General features: G+C 45.6%; 40 non-coding genes and 5 pseudogenes across 40 annotated transcripts; all 45 read left to right on the top strand.

Annotated features, from left to right (window-relative positions):
* Positions 1–51: 51 nt before the first annotated feature.
* Positions 52–170, top strand: LOC133427879 (5S ribosomal RNA; annotated as a pseudogene).
* Positions 171–370: 200 nt separating this feature from the next.
* On the top strand, positions 371–489 carry LOC133427771 (5S ribosomal RNA). The gene has a single exon (XR_009772966.1). It is a non-coding gene; the product is annotated as a 5S ribosomal RNA (ribosomal RNA).
* Positions 490–706: 217 nt separating this feature from the next.
* Positions 707–825, top strand: LOC133427496 (5S ribosomal RNA). The gene has a single exon (XR_009772706.1). It is a non-coding gene; the product is annotated as a 5S ribosomal RNA (ribosomal RNA).
* Positions 826–1042: 217 nt separating this feature from the next.
* LOC133427581 (5S ribosomal RNA) lies at positions 1043–1161 on the top strand. The gene has a single exon (XR_009772787.1). It is a non-coding gene; the product is annotated as a 5S ribosomal RNA (ribosomal RNA).
* Positions 1162–1360: 199 nt separating this feature from the next.
* Positions 1361–1479, top strand: LOC133427864 (5S ribosomal RNA). Its single transcript, XR_009773058.1, has one exon. It is a non-coding gene; the product is annotated as a 5S ribosomal RNA (ribosomal RNA).
* Positions 1480–1678: 199 nt separating this feature from the next.
* Positions 1679–1797, top strand: LOC133427599 (5S ribosomal RNA). Its single transcript, XR_009772804.1, has one exon. It is a non-coding gene; the product is annotated as a 5S ribosomal RNA (ribosomal RNA).
* Positions 1798–2014: 217 nt separating this feature from the next.
* LOC133427889 (5S ribosomal RNA) lies at positions 2015–2133 on the top strand (annotated as a pseudogene).
* Positions 2134–2332: 199 nt separating this feature from the next.
* On the top strand, positions 2333–2451 carry LOC133427461 (5S ribosomal RNA). Its single transcript, XR_009772673.1, has one exon. It is a non-coding gene; the product is annotated as a 5S ribosomal RNA (ribosomal RNA).
* Positions 2452–2668: 217 nt separating this feature from the next.
* On the top strand, positions 2669–2787 carry LOC133427894 (5S ribosomal RNA; annotated as a pseudogene).
* A 199-nt stretch (positions 2788–2986) lies between these two features.
* Positions 2987–3105, top strand: LOC133427797 (5S ribosomal RNA). Its single transcript, XR_009772992.1, has one exon. It is a non-coding gene; the product is annotated as a 5S ribosomal RNA (ribosomal RNA).
* Positions 3106–3304: 199 nt separating this feature from the next.
* On the top strand, positions 3305–3423 carry LOC133427741 (5S ribosomal RNA). Its single transcript, XR_009772937.1, has one exon. It is a non-coding gene; the product is annotated as a 5S ribosomal RNA (ribosomal RNA).
* A 217-nt stretch (positions 3424–3640) lies between these two features.
* LOC133427635 (5S ribosomal RNA) lies at positions 3641–3759 on the top strand. Its single transcript, XR_009772839.1, has one exon. It is a non-coding gene; the product is annotated as a 5S ribosomal RNA (ribosomal RNA).
* A 199-nt stretch (positions 3760–3958) lies between these two features.
* Positions 3959–4077, top strand: LOC133427460 (5S ribosomal RNA). Its single transcript, XR_009772672.1, has one exon. It is a non-coding gene; the product is annotated as a 5S ribosomal RNA (ribosomal RNA).
* Positions 4078–4294: 217 nt separating this feature from the next.
* On the top strand, positions 4295–4413 carry LOC133427859 (5S ribosomal RNA). Its single transcript, XR_009773053.1, has one exon. It is a non-coding gene; the product is annotated as a 5S ribosomal RNA (ribosomal RNA).
* Positions 4414–4612: 199 nt separating this feature from the next.
* Positions 4613–4731, top strand: LOC133427495 (5S ribosomal RNA). Its single transcript, XR_009772705.1, has one exon. It is a non-coding gene; the product is annotated as a 5S ribosomal RNA (ribosomal RNA).
* Positions 4732–4930: 199 nt separating this feature from the next.
* Positions 4931–5049, top strand: LOC133427721 (5S ribosomal RNA). Its single transcript, XR_009772918.1, has one exon. It is a non-coding gene; the product is annotated as a 5S ribosomal RNA (ribosomal RNA).
* A 217-nt stretch (positions 5050–5266) lies between these two features.
* LOC133427909 (5S ribosomal RNA) lies at positions 5267–5385 on the top strand. Its single transcript, XR_009773078.1, has one exon. It is a non-coding gene; the product is annotated as a 5S ribosomal RNA (ribosomal RNA).
* Positions 5386–5602: 217 nt separating this feature from the next.
* LOC133427525 (5S ribosomal RNA) lies at positions 5603–5721 on the top strand. Its single transcript, XR_009772733.1, has one exon. It is a non-coding gene; the product is annotated as a 5S ribosomal RNA (ribosomal RNA).
* A 199-nt stretch (positions 5722–5920) lies between these two features.
* On the top strand, positions 5921–6039 carry LOC133427658 (5S ribosomal RNA). The gene has a single exon (XR_009772860.1). It is a non-coding gene; the product is annotated as a 5S ribosomal RNA (ribosomal RNA).
* A 199-nt stretch (positions 6040–6238) lies between these two features.
* LOC133427503 (5S ribosomal RNA) lies at positions 6239–6357 on the top strand. The gene has a single exon (XR_009772713.1). It is a non-coding gene; the product is annotated as a 5S ribosomal RNA (ribosomal RNA).
* Positions 6358–6574: 217 nt separating this feature from the next.
* Positions 6575–6693, top strand: LOC133427523 (5S ribosomal RNA). The gene has a single exon (XR_009772731.1). It is a non-coding gene; the product is annotated as a 5S ribosomal RNA (ribosomal RNA).
* A 199-nt stretch (positions 6694–6892) lies between these two features.
* Positions 6893–7011, top strand: LOC133427603 (5S ribosomal RNA). Its single transcript, XR_009772808.1, has one exon. It is a non-coding gene; the product is annotated as a 5S ribosomal RNA (ribosomal RNA).
* Positions 7012–7210: 199 nt separating this feature from the next.
* Positions 7211–7329, top strand: LOC133427645 (5S ribosomal RNA). Its single transcript, XR_009772848.1, has one exon. It is a non-coding gene; the product is annotated as a 5S ribosomal RNA (ribosomal RNA).
* A 217-nt stretch (positions 7330–7546) lies between these two features.
* LOC133427566 (5S ribosomal RNA) lies at positions 7547–7665 on the top strand. Its single transcript, XR_009772773.1, has one exon. It is a non-coding gene; the product is annotated as a 5S ribosomal RNA (ribosomal RNA).
* Positions 7666–7864: 199 nt separating this feature from the next.
* LOC133427908 (5S ribosomal RNA) lies at positions 7865–7983 on the top strand. The gene has a single exon (XR_009773077.1). It is a non-coding gene; the product is annotated as a 5S ribosomal RNA (ribosomal RNA).
* Positions 7984–8200: 217 nt separating this feature from the next.
* Positions 8201–8319, top strand: LOC133427790 (5S ribosomal RNA). Its single transcript, XR_009772985.1, has one exon. It is a non-coding gene; the product is annotated as a 5S ribosomal RNA (ribosomal RNA).
* Positions 8320–8518: 199 nt separating this feature from the next.
* Positions 8519–8637, top strand: LOC133427702 (5S ribosomal RNA). The gene has a single exon (XR_009772900.1). It is a non-coding gene; the product is annotated as a 5S ribosomal RNA (ribosomal RNA).
* A 199-nt stretch (positions 8638–8836) lies between these two features.
* On the top strand, positions 8837–8955 carry LOC133427907 (5S ribosomal RNA). Its single transcript, XR_009773076.1, has one exon. It is a non-coding gene; the product is annotated as a 5S ribosomal RNA (ribosomal RNA).
* Positions 8956–9154: 199 nt separating this feature from the next.
* LOC133427774 (5S ribosomal RNA) lies at positions 9155–9273 on the top strand. The gene has a single exon (XR_009772969.1). It is a non-coding gene; the product is annotated as a 5S ribosomal RNA (ribosomal RNA).
* A 199-nt stretch (positions 9274–9472) lies between these two features.
* Positions 9473–9591, top strand: LOC133427906 (5S ribosomal RNA). Its single transcript, XR_009773075.1, has one exon. It is a non-coding gene; the product is annotated as a 5S ribosomal RNA (ribosomal RNA).
* A 199-nt stretch (positions 9592–9790) lies between these two features.
* On the top strand, positions 9791–9909 carry LOC133427624 (5S ribosomal RNA). The gene has a single exon (XR_009772828.1). It is a non-coding gene; the product is annotated as a 5S ribosomal RNA (ribosomal RNA).
* Positions 9910–10126: 217 nt separating this feature from the next.
* Positions 10127–10245, top strand: LOC133427789 (5S ribosomal RNA). The gene has a single exon (XR_009772984.1). It is a non-coding gene; the product is annotated as a 5S ribosomal RNA (ribosomal RNA).
* A 199-nt stretch (positions 10246–10444) lies between these two features.
* On the top strand, positions 10445–10563 carry LOC133427700 (5S ribosomal RNA). Its single transcript, XR_009772898.1, has one exon. It is a non-coding gene; the product is annotated as a 5S ribosomal RNA (ribosomal RNA).
* Positions 10564–10762: 199 nt separating this feature from the next.
* Positions 10763–10881, top strand: LOC133427905 (5S ribosomal RNA). Its single transcript, XR_009773074.1, has one exon. It is a non-coding gene; the product is annotated as a 5S ribosomal RNA (ribosomal RNA).
* Positions 10882–11080: 199 nt separating this feature from the next.
* LOC133427773 (5S ribosomal RNA) lies at positions 11081–11199 on the top strand. The gene has a single exon (XR_009772968.1). It is a non-coding gene; the product is annotated as a 5S ribosomal RNA (ribosomal RNA).
* A 199-nt stretch (positions 11200–11398) lies between these two features.
* Positions 11399–11517, top strand: LOC133427903 (5S ribosomal RNA). The gene has a single exon (XR_009773072.1). It is a non-coding gene; the product is annotated as a 5S ribosomal RNA (ribosomal RNA).
* A 199-nt stretch (positions 11518–11716) lies between these two features.
* On the top strand, positions 11717–11835 carry LOC133427837 (5S ribosomal RNA). Its single transcript, XR_009773031.1, has one exon. It is a non-coding gene; the product is annotated as a 5S ribosomal RNA (ribosomal RNA).
* A 198-nt stretch (positions 11836–12033) lies between these two features.
* On the top strand, positions 12034–12152 carry LOC133427598 (5S ribosomal RNA). Its single transcript, XR_009772803.1, has one exon. It is a non-coding gene; the product is annotated as a 5S ribosomal RNA (ribosomal RNA).
* A 217-nt stretch (positions 12153–12369) lies between these two features.
* Positions 12370–12488, top strand: LOC133427892 (5S ribosomal RNA; annotated as a pseudogene).
* Positions 12489–12687: 199 nt separating this feature from the next.
* On the top strand, positions 12688–12806 carry LOC133427648 (5S ribosomal RNA). Its single transcript, XR_009772851.1, has one exon. It is a non-coding gene; the product is annotated as a 5S ribosomal RNA (ribosomal RNA).
* A 199-nt stretch (positions 12807–13005) lies between these two features.
* Positions 13006–13124, top strand: LOC133427583 (5S ribosomal RNA). Its single transcript, XR_009772789.1, has one exon. It is a non-coding gene; the product is annotated as a 5S ribosomal RNA (ribosomal RNA).
* A 217-nt stretch (positions 13125–13341) lies between these two features.
* LOC133427902 (5S ribosomal RNA) lies at positions 13342–13460 on the top strand. The gene has a single exon (XR_009773071.1). It is a non-coding gene; the product is annotated as a 5S ribosomal RNA (ribosomal RNA).
* A 199-nt stretch (positions 13461–13659) lies between these two features.
* LOC133427623 (5S ribosomal RNA) lies at positions 13660–13778 on the top strand. Its single transcript, XR_009772827.1, has one exon. It is a non-coding gene; the product is annotated as a 5S ribosomal RNA (ribosomal RNA).
* A 216-nt stretch (positions 13779–13994) lies between these two features.
* LOC133427509 (5S ribosomal RNA) lies at positions 13995–14113 on the top strand. The gene has a single exon (XR_009772718.1). It is a non-coding gene; the product is annotated as a 5S ribosomal RNA (ribosomal RNA).
* A 199-nt stretch (positions 14114–14312) lies between these two features.
* Positions 14313–14431, top strand: LOC133427881 (5S ribosomal RNA; annotated as a pseudogene).
* The last annotated feature ends 35 nt before the right edge of the window (positions 14432–14466 follow it).

The following is a 14466-nucleotide window of genomic DNA, read 5'->3' as shown; positions in this document are numbered from 1 at the left end:
CTATGACTTATCTTCAACTCCATACAAGAGGTATTTCAAGCTGCAGCTTCAGCTTACGGCCACACCAGCCTGGATGCGTCCAATCTCATCTGATCTCGGAAGCTAAGCAGGGTCGGGCCTGGTTAGTACTTGGATGGGAGACCGCCTGGGAATACAGGGTGCTGTAAGCTTTTTCAACCAGCAGAGAGCGCTCTTGCTTAATCTACCCACACATATTTCAACGTGGTAACAGCGACAGCTCACGTCCTAAAGTCTTTTGCACATGGTTAAGGCACTTTAACTACAAAAAAAAAAAAACAACAAATCTATGACTTATATTCTATGACTTATCTTCAACTCCATACAAGAGGTATTTCAAGCTGCAGCTTCTGCTTACTGCCATACCAGCCAGGATGCGCCCGATCTCGTCTGATCTCGGAAGCTAAGCAGGGTGGGGCCTGGTTAGTACTTGGATGGGAGACCGCCTGGGAATACCAGGTGCTGTAAGCTTTTTCAACCTGCAGAGAACGCTCTCGCTTAATCTAACCACATATATTTCAACGTGGTAACAGCGAAAGCTCACGTCCTAAAGTGTTTTGCACATGGTTAAGGCACTTTAACTCCAACAAATAAGCGCTTCTAAATTATTATCACCAACAAATCAATGACTTATATTATATGACTTATCTTCAACTCCATATAAGAGGTATTTCAAGCTGCAGCTTCTGCTTACGGCCATACCAGCCTGGATGCGCCCGATCTCGTCTGATCTCGGAAGCTAAGCAGGGTCGGGCCTGGTTAGTACTTGGATGGGAGACCGCCTGGGAATACCAGGTGCTGTAAGCATTTTCAACCAGCAGAGAGCGCTCTCGCTTAATCTACCCACACATATTTCAACGTGGTAACAGTGACAGCTCACGTCCAAAAGTGTTTTTCACATGGTTAAGGCACTTTAACTCCAACAAATAAGCGCTTCTAAATTATTATCACCAACAAATCAATGACTTGTATTATATGACTTATCTTCAACTCCATATAAGAAGTATTTCAAGCTGCAGCTTCAGCTTATGGCCATACCAGCCTGGATGCGCCCGATCTCGTCTGATCTCGGAAGCTAAGCAGGGTCGGGCCTGGTTTGTACTTGGATGGGAGACCGCCTGGGAATACCAGGTGCTGTAAGCTTTTTCAACCAGCAGAGAACGCTCTCGCTTAATCTACCCACACATATTTCAACGTGGTAACAGCGACAGCTCACGTCCTAAAGTGTTTTGCACATGGTTAAGGCACTTTAACTCCAACAAATAAAAAAAACAAATCTATGACTTATATTCTATGACTTATCTTCAACTCCATACAAGAGGTATTTCAAGCTGCAGCTTCAGCTTACGGCCATACCAGCCTGGATGCGTCCAATCTCATCTGATCTCGGAAGCTAAGCAGGGTCGGGCCTGGTTAGTACTTGGATGGGAGACCGCCTGGGAATACAGGGTGCTGTAAGCTTTTTCAACCAGCAGAGAGCGCTCTCGCTTAATCTACCCACACATATTTCAACGTGGTAACAGCGACAGCTCACGTCCTAAAGTCTTTTGCACATGGTTAAGGCACTTTAACTACAAAAAAAAAAAACAACAAATCTATGACTTATATTCTATGACTTATCTTCAACTCCATACAAGAGGTATTTCAAGCTGCAGCTTCTGCTTACTGCCATACCAGCCTGGATGCGCCCGATCTCGTCTGATCTCGGAAGCTAAGCAGGGTGGGGCCTGGTTAGTACTTGGATGGGAGACCGCCTGGGAATACCAGGTGCTGTAAGCTTTTTCAACCTGCAGAGAACGCTCTCGCTTAATCTAACCACATATATTTCAACGTGGTAACAGCGAAAGCTCACGTCCTAAAGTGTTTTTTACATGGTTAAGGCACTTTAACTCCAACAAATAAGCGCTTCTAAATTATTATCACCAACAAATCAATGACTTATATTATATGACTTATCTTCAACTCCATATAAGAGGTATTTCAAGCTGCAGCTTCTGCTAACGGCCATACCAGCCTGGATAGGCCTGATCTCGTCTGATCTCGGAAGCTAAGCAGGGTCGGGCCTGGTTAGTACTTGGATGGGAGACAGCCTGGGAATACCAGGTGCTGTAAGCTTTTTCAACCTGCAGAGAGCGCTCTCGCTTAATCTACCCAAACATATTTCAACGTGGTAACAGCGACAGCTCACGTCCTAAAGTGTTTTGCACATGGTTAAGGCACTTTAACTCCAACAAATAAAACCAACAAATCTATGACTTATATTCTATGACTTATCTTCAACTCCATACAAGAGGTATTTCAAGCTGCAGCTTCTGCTTACGGCCATACCAGCCTGGATGCGCCCGATCTCGTCTGATCTCGGAAGCTAAGCAGGGTCGGGCCTGGTTAGTACTTGGATGGGAGACCGCCTGGGAATACCAGGTGCTGTAAGCTTTTTCAACCTGCAGAGAACGCTCTCGCTTAATCTACCCCCATATATTTCAACGTGGTAACAGCGAAAGCTCACGTCCTAAAGTGTTTTGCACATGGTTAAGGCACTTTAACTCCAACAAATAAGCGCTTCTAAATTATTATCACCAACAAATCAATGACTTATATTATATGACTTATCTTCAACTCCATATAAGAGGTATTTCAAGCTGCAGCTTCTGCTAACGACCATACCAGCCTGGATGCGCCAGATCTAGTCTGATTTCGGAAGCTAAGCAGGGTCGGGCCTGGTTAGTACTTGGATGGGAGACCGCCTGGGAATACCAGGTGCTGTAAGCTTTTTCAACCAGCAGAGAGCGCTCTCGCTTAATCTACCCACACATATTTCAACGTGGTAACAGCGACAGCTCACGTCCTAAAGTGTTTTGCACATGGTTAAGGCACTTTAACTCCAACAAATAAAACCAACAAATCAATTACTTATATTCTATGACTTATCTTCAACTCCATATAAGAGGTATTTCAAGCTGCAGCTTCTGCTTATGGCCATACCAGCCTGGATGCGCCCGATCTCGTCTGATCTCGGAAGCTAAGCAGGGTCAGGCCTGGTTAGTACTTGGATGGGAGACCGCCTGGGAATACCAGGTGCTTTAAGCTTTTTCAACCAGCAGAGAGCGCTCTCGCTTAATCTACCCACACATATTTCAACGTGGTAAGAGCGACAGCTCACGTCCAAAAGTGTTTTGCACATGGTTAAGGCACTTTAACTCCAACAAATAAAACCAACAAATCAATTACTTATATTCTATGACTTATCTTCAACTACATATAAGAGGTATTTCAAGCTGCAGCTTCTGCTTACGGCCATACCAGCCTGGATGCGCCTGATCTCGTCTGATCTCGGAAGCTAAGCAGGGTCGGTCCTGGTTAGTACTTGGATGGGAGACCGCCTGGGAATACCAGGTGCTGTAAGCATTTTCAACCAGCAGAGAGCGCTCTCGCTTAATCTACCCACACATATTTCAACGTGGTAACAGTGACAGCTCACGTCCAAAAGTGTTTTTCACATGGTTAAGGCACTTTAACTCCGACAAATAAGCGCTTCTAAATTATTATCACCAACAAATCAATGACTTATATTCTATGACTTATCTTCAACTCCATATAAGAGGTATTTCAAGCTGCAGCTTCAGCTTACGGCCATACCAGCCTGGATGCGCCCGATCTCGTCTGATCTCGGAAGCTAAGCAGGGTCGGGCCTGGTTTGTACTTGGATGGGAGACCGCCTGGGAATACCAGGTGCTGTAATCTTTTTCAACCAGCAGAGAGCGCTCTCGCTTAATCTACCCACACATATTTCAACGTGGTAAGAGCGACAGCTCACGTCCAAAAGTGTTTTGCACATGGTTAAGGCACTTTAACTCCAACAAATAAAACCAACAAATCAATGACTTATATTCTATGACTTATCTTCAACTACATATAAGAGGTATTTCAAGCTGCAGCTTCTGCTTACGGCCATACCAGCCTGGATGCGCCCGATCTCGTCTGATCTCGGAAGCTAAGCAGGGTCGGGCCTGGTTAGTACTTGGATGGGAGACCGCCTGGGAATACCAGGTGCTGTAAGCTTTTTCAACCAGCAGAGAGCGCTCTCGCTTAATCTACCCACACATATTTCAACGTGGTAACAGCGACAGCTCACGTCCAAAAGTGTTTTTCACATGGTTAAGGCACTTTAACTCCAACAAATAAGCGCTTCTAAATTATTATCACCAACAAATCAATGACTTATATTATATGACTTATCTTCAACTCCATATAAGAGGTATTTCAAGCAGCAGCTTCTGCTTACGGCCATACCAGCCTGGATGCGCCCGATCTTGTCTGGTCTCGGAAGCTAAGCAGGGTCGGGCCTGGTTAGTACTTGGATGGGAGAACGCCTGGGAATACCAGGTGCTGTAAGCATTTTCAACCAGCAGAGAGCGCTCTCGCTTAATCTACCCACACATATTTCAACGTGGTAACAGCGACAGCTCACGTCCTAAAGTGTTTTGCACATGGTTAAGGCACTTTAACTCCAACAAATAAAACCAACAAATCAATGACTTATATTCTATGACTTATCTTCAACTCCATATAAGAGTTATTTCAAGCAGCAGATTCTGCTTACGGCCATACCAGCCTGGATGCGCCCGATCTCGTCTGATCTCGGAAGCTAAGCAGGGTCGGGCCTGGTTAGTACTTGGATGGGAGACCGCCTGGGAATACCAGGTGCTGTAAGCATTTTCAACCAGCAGAGAGCGCTCTCGCTTAATCTACCCACACATATTTCAACGTGGTAACAGCGACAGCTCACGTCCTAAAGTGTTTTGCACATGGTTAAGGCACTTTAACTCCAACAAATAAAACCAACAAATCAATGACTTATATTCTATGACTTATCTTCAACTCCATATAAGAGGTATTTCAAGCTGCAGCTTCTGCTTACGGCCATACCAGCCTGGATGCCCCCGATCACGTCTGATCTCGGAAGCTAAGCAGGGTCGGGCCTGGTTAGTACTTGGATGGGAGACCACCTGGGAATACCAGGTGCTGTAACCTTTTTCAACCTGCAGAGAACGCTCTCGCTTAATCTACCCACATATATTTCAACGTGGTAACAGCGACAGCTCACGTCCTAAAGTGTTTTGCACATGGTTAAGGCACTTTATCTCCAACAAATAAGCGCTTCTAAATTATTATCACCAACAAATCAATGACTTATATTATATGACTTATCTTCAACTCCATATAAGAGGTATTTCAAGCTGCAGCTTCTGCTTACGGCCATACCAGCCTGGATGCGCCCGATCTCGTCTGATCTCGGAAGCTAAGCAGGGTCGGGCCTGGTTAGTACTTGGATGGGAGACCGCCTGGGAATACCAGGTGCTGTAAGCTTTTTCAACCAGCAGAGAGCGCTCTCGCTTAATCTACCCACACATATTTCAACGTGGTAACAGCGACAGCTCACGTCCTAAAGTGTTTTGCACATGGTTAAGGCACTTTAACTCCAACAAATAAGCGCTTCTAAATTATTATCACCAACAAATCAATGACTTATATTATATGACTTATCTTCAACTCCATATAAGAGGTATTTCAAGCTGCAGCTTCAGCTTACGGCCATACCAGCCTGGATGCGCCCGATCTCGTCTGATCTCGGAAGCTAAGCAGGGTCGGGCCTGGTTAGTACTTGGATGGGAGACCGCCTGGGAATATCAGGTGCTGTAAGCTTTTTCAACCAGCAGAGAGCGCTCTCGCTTAATCTACCCACACATATTTCAACGTGGTAACAGCGACAGCTCACGTCCTAAAGTGTTTTGCACATGGTTAAGGCACTTTAACTCCAACAAATAAAACCAACAAATCAAGGACTTATATTCTATGACTTATCTTCAACTCCATATAAGAGGTATTTCAAGCAGCAGATTCTGCTTACGGCCGTACCAGCCTGGATGCGCCTGATCTCGTCTGATCTCGGAAGCTAAGCAGGGTCGGGCCTGGTTAGTACTTGGATGGGAGACCGCCTGGGAATACCAGGTGCTGTAAGCTTTTTCAACCAGCAGAGAGCGCTCTCGCTTAATCTACCCACACATATTTCAATGTGGTAACAGCGACAGCTCACGTCCTAAAGTGTTTTGCACATGGTTAAGGCACTTTAACTCCAACAAATAAAACCAACAAATCAATGACTTATATTCTATGACTTATCTTCAACTCCATATAAGAGGTATTTCAAGCTGCAGCTTCTGCTTATGGCCATACCAGCCTGGATGCGCCCGATCTCGTCTGATCTCGGAAGCTAAGCAGGGTCGGGCCTGGTTAGTACTTGGATGGGAGACCGCCTGGGAATACCAGGTGCTGTAAGCTTTTTCATCCAGCAGAGAGTGCTCTCGCTTAATCTACCCACACATATTTCAACGTGGTAACAGCGACAGCTCACGTCCTAAACTGTTTTGCACATGGTTAGGGCACTTTAACTCCAACAAATAAGCGCTTCTAAATTATTATCACCAACAAATCAATGACTTATATTATATGACTTATCTTCAACTCCATATAAGAGGTATTTCAAGCTGCAGCTTCAGCTTACGGCCATACCAGCCTGGATGCGCCCGATCTCGTCTGATCTCGGAAGCTAAGCAGGGTCGGGCCTGGTTAGTACTTGGATGGGAGACCGCCTGGGAATATCAGGTGCTGTAAGCTTTTTCAACCAGCAGAGAGCGCTCTCGCTTAATCTACCCACACATATTTCAACGTGGTAACAGCGACAGCTCACGTCCTAAAGTGTTTTGCACATGGTTAAGGCACTTTAACTCCAACAAATAAAACCAACAAATCAATGACTTATATTCTATGACTTATCTTCAACTCCATATAAGAGGTATTTCAAGCAGCAGATTCTGCTTACGGCCATACCAGCCTGGATGCGCCCGATCTCGTCTGATCTCGGAAGCTAAGCAGGGTCGGGCCAGGTTAGTACTTGGATAGGAGACCGCCTGGGAATACCAGGTGCTGTAAGCATTTTCAACCAGCAGAGAACGCTCTCGCTTAATCTACCCACACATATTTCAACGTGGTAACAGCGACAGCTCACGTCCTAAAGTGTTTTGCACATGGTTAAGGCACTTTAACTCCTACAAATAAAACCAACAAATCAATGACTTATATTCTATGACTTATCTTCAACTCCATATAAGAGGTATTTCAAGCTGCAGCTTCTGCTTACGGCCATACCAGCCTGGATGCGCCCAATCTCGTCTGATCTCGGAAGCTAAGCAGGGTCGGGCCTGGTTAGTACTTGGATGGGAGACCGCCTGGGAATACCAGGTGCTGTAAGCTTTTTCAACCAGCAGAGAGCGCTCTCGCTTAATCTACCCACACAAATTTCAACGTGGTAACAGCGACAGCTCACGTCCTAAAGTGTTTTGCACATGGTTAAGGCACTTTAACTCCAACAAATAAGCGCTTCTAAATTATTATCACCAACAAATCAATGACTTATATTATATGACTTATCTTCATCTCCATATAAGAGGTATTTCAAGCTGCAACTTCAGCTCACGGCCATACCAGCCTGGATGCGCCCGATCTCGTCTGATCTCGGAAGCTAAGCAGGGTCGGGCCTGGTTAGTACTTGGATGGGAGACCGCCTGGGAATACCAGGTGCTGTAAGCTTTTTCAACCAGCAGAGAGCGCTCTCGCTTAATCTACCCACACATATTTCAACGTGGTAACAGCGACAGCTCACGTCCTAAAGTGTTTTGCACATGGTTAAGGCACTTTAACTCCAACAAATAAAACCAACAAATCAATGACTTATATTCTATGACTTATCTTCAACTCCATATAAGAGGTATTTCAAGCTGCAGCTTCTGCTTACGGCCATACCAGCCTGGATGCGCCCGATCTCGTCTGATCTCGGAAGCTAAGCAGGGTCGGGCCTGGTTAGTACTTGGATGGGAGACCGCCTGGGAATACCAGGTGCTGTAAGCTTTTTCAACCAGCAGAGAGCGCTCTCGCTTAATCTACCCACACATATTTCAACGTGGTAACAGCGACAGCTCACGTCCTAAAGTGTTTTGCACATGGTTAAGGCACTTTAACTCCAACAAATAAGCGCTTCTAAATTATTATCACCAACAAATCAATGACTTATATTATATGACTTATCTTCAACTCCATATAAGAGGTATTTCAAGCTGCAGCTTCAGCTTATGGCCATACCAGCCTCGATGCGCCCGATCTCGTCTGATCTCGGAAGCTAAGCAGGGTCGGGCCTGGTTAGTACTTGGATGGGAGACCGCCTGGGAATACCAGGTGCTGTATGCTTTTTCAACCAGCAGAGAACGCTCTCGCTTAATCTACCCACACATATTTCAACGTGGTAACTGCGACAGCTCACGTCCTAAAGTGTTTTGCACATGGTTAAGGCACCTTAACTCCAACAAATAAAACCAACAGATCAATGACTTATATTCTATGACTTATCTTCAACTCCATATAAGAGGTATTTCAAGCTGCAGCTTCTGCTTACGGCCATACCAGCCTGGATGAGCCCGATCTCGTCTGATCTCGGAAGCTAAGCAGGGTCGGGCCTGGTTAGTACTTGGATGGGAAACCGCCTGGGAATACCAGGTGCTGTAAGCTTTTTCAACCAGCAGAGAGCGCTCTCGCTTAATCTACACACACATATTTCAACGTGGTAACAGCGACAGCTCACGTCCTAAAGTGTTTTGCACATGGTTAAGGCACTTTAACTCCAACAAATAAAACCAACAAATCAATGACTTATATTCTATGACTTATCTTCAACTCCCTATAAGAGGTATTTCAAGCTGCAGCTTCTGCTTACGGCCATACCAGCCTGGATGCGCCCGATCTCGTCTGATCTCGGAAGCTAAGCAGGGTCGGGCCTGGTTAGTACTTGGATGGGAGACCGCCTGGGAATACCAGGTGCTGTAAGCTTTTTCAACCAGCAGAGAGCGCTCTCGCTTAATCTAGCCACACATATTTCAACGTGGTAACAGCGACAGCTCACGTCCTAAAGTGTTTTGCACATGGTTAAGGCACTTTAACTCCAACAAATAAAACCAACAAATCAATGACTTATATTCTATGACTTATCTTCAACTCCATATAAGAGGTATTTCAAGCTGCAGCTTCTGCTTACGGCAATACCAGCCTGGATGCGCCCGATCTCGTCTGATCTCGGAAGCTAAGCAGGGTCGGGCCTTGTTAGTACTTGGATGGGAGACCGCCTGGGAATACCAGGTGCTGTAAGCTTTTTCAACCAGCAGAGAGCGCTCACGCTTAATCTACCCACACATATTTCAACGTGGTAACAGCGACAGCTCACGTCCTAAAGTGTTTGGCACATGGTTAAGGCACTTTAACTCCAACAAATAAAACCAACAAATCAATGACTTATATTCTATGACTTATCTTCAACTCCATATAAGAGGTATTTCAAGCAGCAGCTTCTGCTTACGGCCATACCAGCCTGGATGCGCCCGATCTCGTCTGATCTCGGAAGCTAAGCAGGGTCGGGCCTGGTTAGTACTTGGATGGGAGACCGCCTGGGAATACCAGGTGCTGTAAGCTTTTTCAACCAGCAGAGAGCGCTCTCGCTTAATCTACCCACACATATTTCAACGTGGTAACAGCGACAGCTCACGTCCTAAAGTGTTTTGCACATGGTTAAGGCACTTTAACTCCAACAAATAAAACCAACAAATTAATGACTTATATTCTATGACTTATCTTCAACTCCATATAAGAGGTATTTCAAGCTGCAGCTTCAGCTTACGGCCATACCAGCCTGGATGCGCCCGATCTCGTCTGATCTCGGAAGCTAAGCAGGGTCAGGCCTGGTTAGTACTTGGATGGGAGACCGCCTGGGAATACCAGGTGCTGTAAGCTTTTTCAACCAGCAGAGAGCGCTCTCGCTTAATCTACCCACACATATTTCAACGTGGTAACAGCGACAGCTCACGTCCTAAAGTGTTTTGCACATGGTTAAGGCACTTTAACTCCAACAAATAAGCGCTTCTAAATTATTATCACCAACAAATCAATGACTTATATTATATGACTTATCTTCAACTCCATATAAGAGGTATTTCAAGCTGCAGCTTCAGCTTATGGCCATACCAGCCTCGATGCGCCCGATCTCGTCTGATCTCGGAAGCTAAGCAGGGTCGGGCCTGGTTAGTACTTGGATGGGAGACCGCCTGGGAATACCAGGTGCTGTATGCTTTTTCAACCAGCAGAGAACGCTCTCGCTTAATCTACCCACACATATTTCAACGTGGTAACTGCGACAGCTCACGTCCTAAAGTGTTTTGCACATGGTTAAGGCACCTTAACTCCAACAAATAAAACCAACAGATCAATGACTTATATTCTATGACTTATCTTCAACTCCATATAAGAGGTATTTCAAGCTGCAGCTTCTGCTTACGGCCATACCAGCCTGGATGAGCCCGATCTCGTCTGATCTCGGAAGCTAAGCAGGGTCGGGCCTGGTTAGTACTTGGATGGGAAACCGCCTGGGAATACCAGGTGCTGTAAGCTTTTTCAACCAGCAGAGAGCGCTCTCGCTTAATCTACACACACATATTTCAACGTGGTAACAGCGACAGCTCACGTCCTAAAGTGTTTTGCACATGGTTAAGGCACTTTAACTCCAACAAATAAAACCAACAAATCAATGACTTATATTCTATGACTTATCTTCAACTCCCTATAAGAGGTATTTCAAGCTGCAGCTTCTGCTTACGGCCATACCAGCCTGGATGCGCCCGATCTCGTCTGATCTCGGAAGCTAAGCAGGGTCGGGCCTGGTTAGTACTTGGATGGGAGACCGCCTGGGAATACCAGGTGCTGTAAGCTTTTTCAACCAGCAGAGAGCGCTCTCGCTTAATCTAGCCACACATATTTCAACGTGGTAACAGCGACAGCTCACGTCCTAAAGTGTTTTGCACATGGTTAAGGCACTTTAACTCCAACAAATAAAACCAACAAATCAATGACTTATATTCTATGACTTATCTTCAACTCCATATAAGAGGTATTTCAAGCTGCAGCTTCTGCTTACGGCAATACCAGCCTGGATGCGCCCGATCTCGTCTGATCTCGGAAGCTAAGCAGGGTCGGGCCTTGTTAGTACTTGGATGGGAGACCGCCTGGGAATACCAGGTGCTGTAAGCTTTTTCAACCAGCAGAGAGCGCTCACGCTTAATCTACCCACACATATTTCAACGTGGTAACAGCGACAGCTCACGTCCTAAAGTGTTTGGCACATGGTTAAGGCACTTTAACTCCAACAAATAAAACCAACAAATCAATGACTTATATTCTATGACTTATCTTCAACTCCATATAAGAGGTATTTCAAGCAGCAGCTTCTGCTTACGGCCATACCAGCCTGGATGCGCCCGATCTCGTCTGATCTCGGAAGCTAAGCAGGGTCGGGCCTGGTTAGTACTTGGATGGGAGACCGCCTGGGAATACCAGGTGCTGTAAGCTTTTTCAACCAGCAGAGAACGCTCTCGCTTAATCTACCCACACATATTTCAACGTGGTAACAGCGACAGCTCACGTCCTAAAGTGTTTTGCACATGGTTAAGGCACTTTAACTCCAACAAATAAAAAAAACAAATCTATGACTTATATTCTATGACTTATCTTCAACTCCATACAAGAGGTATTTCAAGCTGCAGCTTCAGCTTACGGCCATACCAGCATGGATGCGTCCAATCTCATCTGATCTCGGAAGCTAAGCAGGGTCGGGCCTGGTTAGTACTTGGATGGGAGACCGCCTGGGAATACCAGGTGCTGTAAGCTTTTTCAACCAGCAGAGAGCGCTCTCGCTTAATCTACCCACACATATTTCAACGTGGTAACAGCGACAGCTCACGTCCTAAAGTCTTTTGCACATGGTTAAGGCACTTTAACTACAAAAAAAAAAACAACAAATCTATGACTTATATTCTATGACTTATCTTCAACTCCATACAAGAGGTATTACAAGCTGCAGCTTCTGCTTACTGCCATACCAGCCTGGATGCGCCCGATCTCGTCTGATCTCGGAAGCTAAGCAGGGTGGGGCCTGGTTAGTACTTGGATGGGAGACCGCCTGGGAATACCAGGTGCTGTAAGCTTTTTCAACCTGCAGAGAACGCTCTCGCTTAATCTACCCACATATATTTCAACGTGGTAACAGCGAAAGCTCACGTCCTAAAGTGTTTTGCACATGGTTAAGGCACTTTAACTCCAACAAATAAGCGCTTCTAAATTATTATCACCAACAAATCAATGACTTATATTATATGACTTATCTTCAACTCCATATAAGAGGTATTTCAAGCTGCAGCTTCTGCTAACGACCATACCAGCCTGGATGCGCCAGATCTAGTCTGATTTCGGAAGCTAAGCAGGGTCGGGCCTGGTTAGTACTTGGATGGGAGACCGCCTGGGAATACCAGGTGCTGTAAGCTTTTTCAACCAGCAGAGAGCGCTCTCGCTTAATCTACCCACACATATTTCAACGTGGTAACAGCGACAGCTCACGTCCTAAAGTGTTTTGCACATGGTTAAGGCACTTTAACTCCAACAAATAAAACCAACAAATCAATTACTTATATTCTATGACTTATCTTCAACTCCATATAAGAGGTATTTCAAGCTGCAGCTTCTGCTTACGGCCATACCAGCCTGGATGCGCCCGATCTCGTCTGATCTCGGAAGCTAAGCAGGGTCGGGCCTGGTTAGTACTTGGATGGGAGACCGCCTGGGAATACCAGGTGCTTTAAGCTTTTTCAACCAGCAGAGAGCGCTCTCGCTTAATCTACCCACACATATTTCAACGTGGTAAGAGCGACAGCTCACGTCCAAAAGTGTTTTGCACATGGTTAAGGCACTTTAACTCCAACAAATAAAACCAACAAATCAATTACTTATATTCTATGACTTATCTTCAACTCCATATAAGAGGTATTTCAAGCTGCAGCTTCTGCTTACGGCCATACCAGCCTGGATGCGCCCGATCTCGTCTGATCTCGGAAGCTAAGCAGGGTCGGGCCTGGTTAGTACTTGGATGGGAGACCACCTGGGAATACCAGGTGCTGTAACCTTTTTCAACCTGCAGAGAACGCTCTCGCTTAATCTACCCACATATATTTCAACGTGGTAACAGCGACAGCTCACGTCCTAAAGTGTTTTGCACATGGTTAAGGCACTTTATCTCCAACAAATAAGCGCTTCTAAATTATTATCACCAACAAATCAATGACTAATATTATATGACTTATCTACAACTCCATATAAGAGGTATTTCAAGCTGCAGCTTCTGCTTACGGCCATACCAGCCTGGATGCGCCCGATCTCGTCTGATCTCGGAAGCTAAGCAGGGTCGGGCCTGGTTAGTACTTGGATGGGAGACCGCCTGGGAATACCAGGTGCTGTAAGCTTTTTCAACCAGCAGAGAGCGCTCTCGCTTAATCTACCCACACATATTTCAACGTGGTAACAGCGACAGCTCACGTCCTAAAGTGTTTTGCACATGGTTAAGGCACTTTAACTCCAACAAATAAAACCAACAAATTAATGACTTATATTCTATGACTTATCTTCAACTCCATATAAGAGGTATTTCAAGCTGCAGCTTCAGCTTACGGCCATACCAGCCTGGATGCGCCCGATCTCGTCTGATCTCGGAAGCTAAGCAGGGTCAGGCCTGGTTAGTACTTGGATGGGAGACCGCCTGGGAATACCAGGTGCTGTAAGCTTTTTCAACCAGCAGAGAGCGCTCTCGCTTAATCTACCCACACATATTTCAACGTGGTAACAGCGACAGCTCACGTCCTAAAGTGTTTTGCACATGGTTAAGGCACTTTAACTCCAACAAATAAGCGCTTCTAAATTATTATCACCAACAAATCAATGACTTGTATTATATACTTATCTTCAACTCCATATAAGAAGTATTTCAAGCTGCAGCTTCTGCTTACGGCCATACCAGCCTGGATGCGCCCGATCTCGTCTGATCTCGGAAGCTAAGCAGGGTCGGGCCTGGTTAGTACTTGGATGGGAGACCGCCTGGGAATACCAGGTGCTGTAGGCTTTTTCAACCAGCAGAGAACGGTCTCGCTTAATCTAGCCACACATATTTCAACGTGGTAACAGCGACAGCTCACGTCCTAAAGTGTTTTGCACATGGTTAAGGCACTTTAACTCCAACAAATAAAACCAACAAATCAATGACTTATATTCTATGACTTATATTCAACTCCATATAAGAGGTATTTCAAGCTGCAGCTTCTGCTTACGGCCATACCAGCCTGGATGCGCCCGATCTCGTCTGATCTCGGAAGCTAAGCAGGGTCGGGCCTTGTTAGTACTTGGATGGGAGACCGCCTGGCAATACCAGATGCTGTAAGCTTTTTCAACCAGCAGAGAGCGCTCACGCTTAATCTA

The sequence above is a fragment of the Cololabis saira genome, unplaced genomic scaffold (assembly GCF_033807715.1).
Source record: "Cololabis saira isolate AMF1-May2022 unplaced genomic scaffold, fColSai1.1 scf028, whole genome shotgun sequence".
In the NCBI taxonomy this organism is placed as follows: Eukaryota; Metazoa; Chordata; class Actinopteri; order Beloniformes; family Belonidae; genus Cololabis; species Cololabis saira.
Note: the sequence above shows the minus strand (reverse complement) of the source record. Positions and strands in the feature narration are given on the sequence as shown.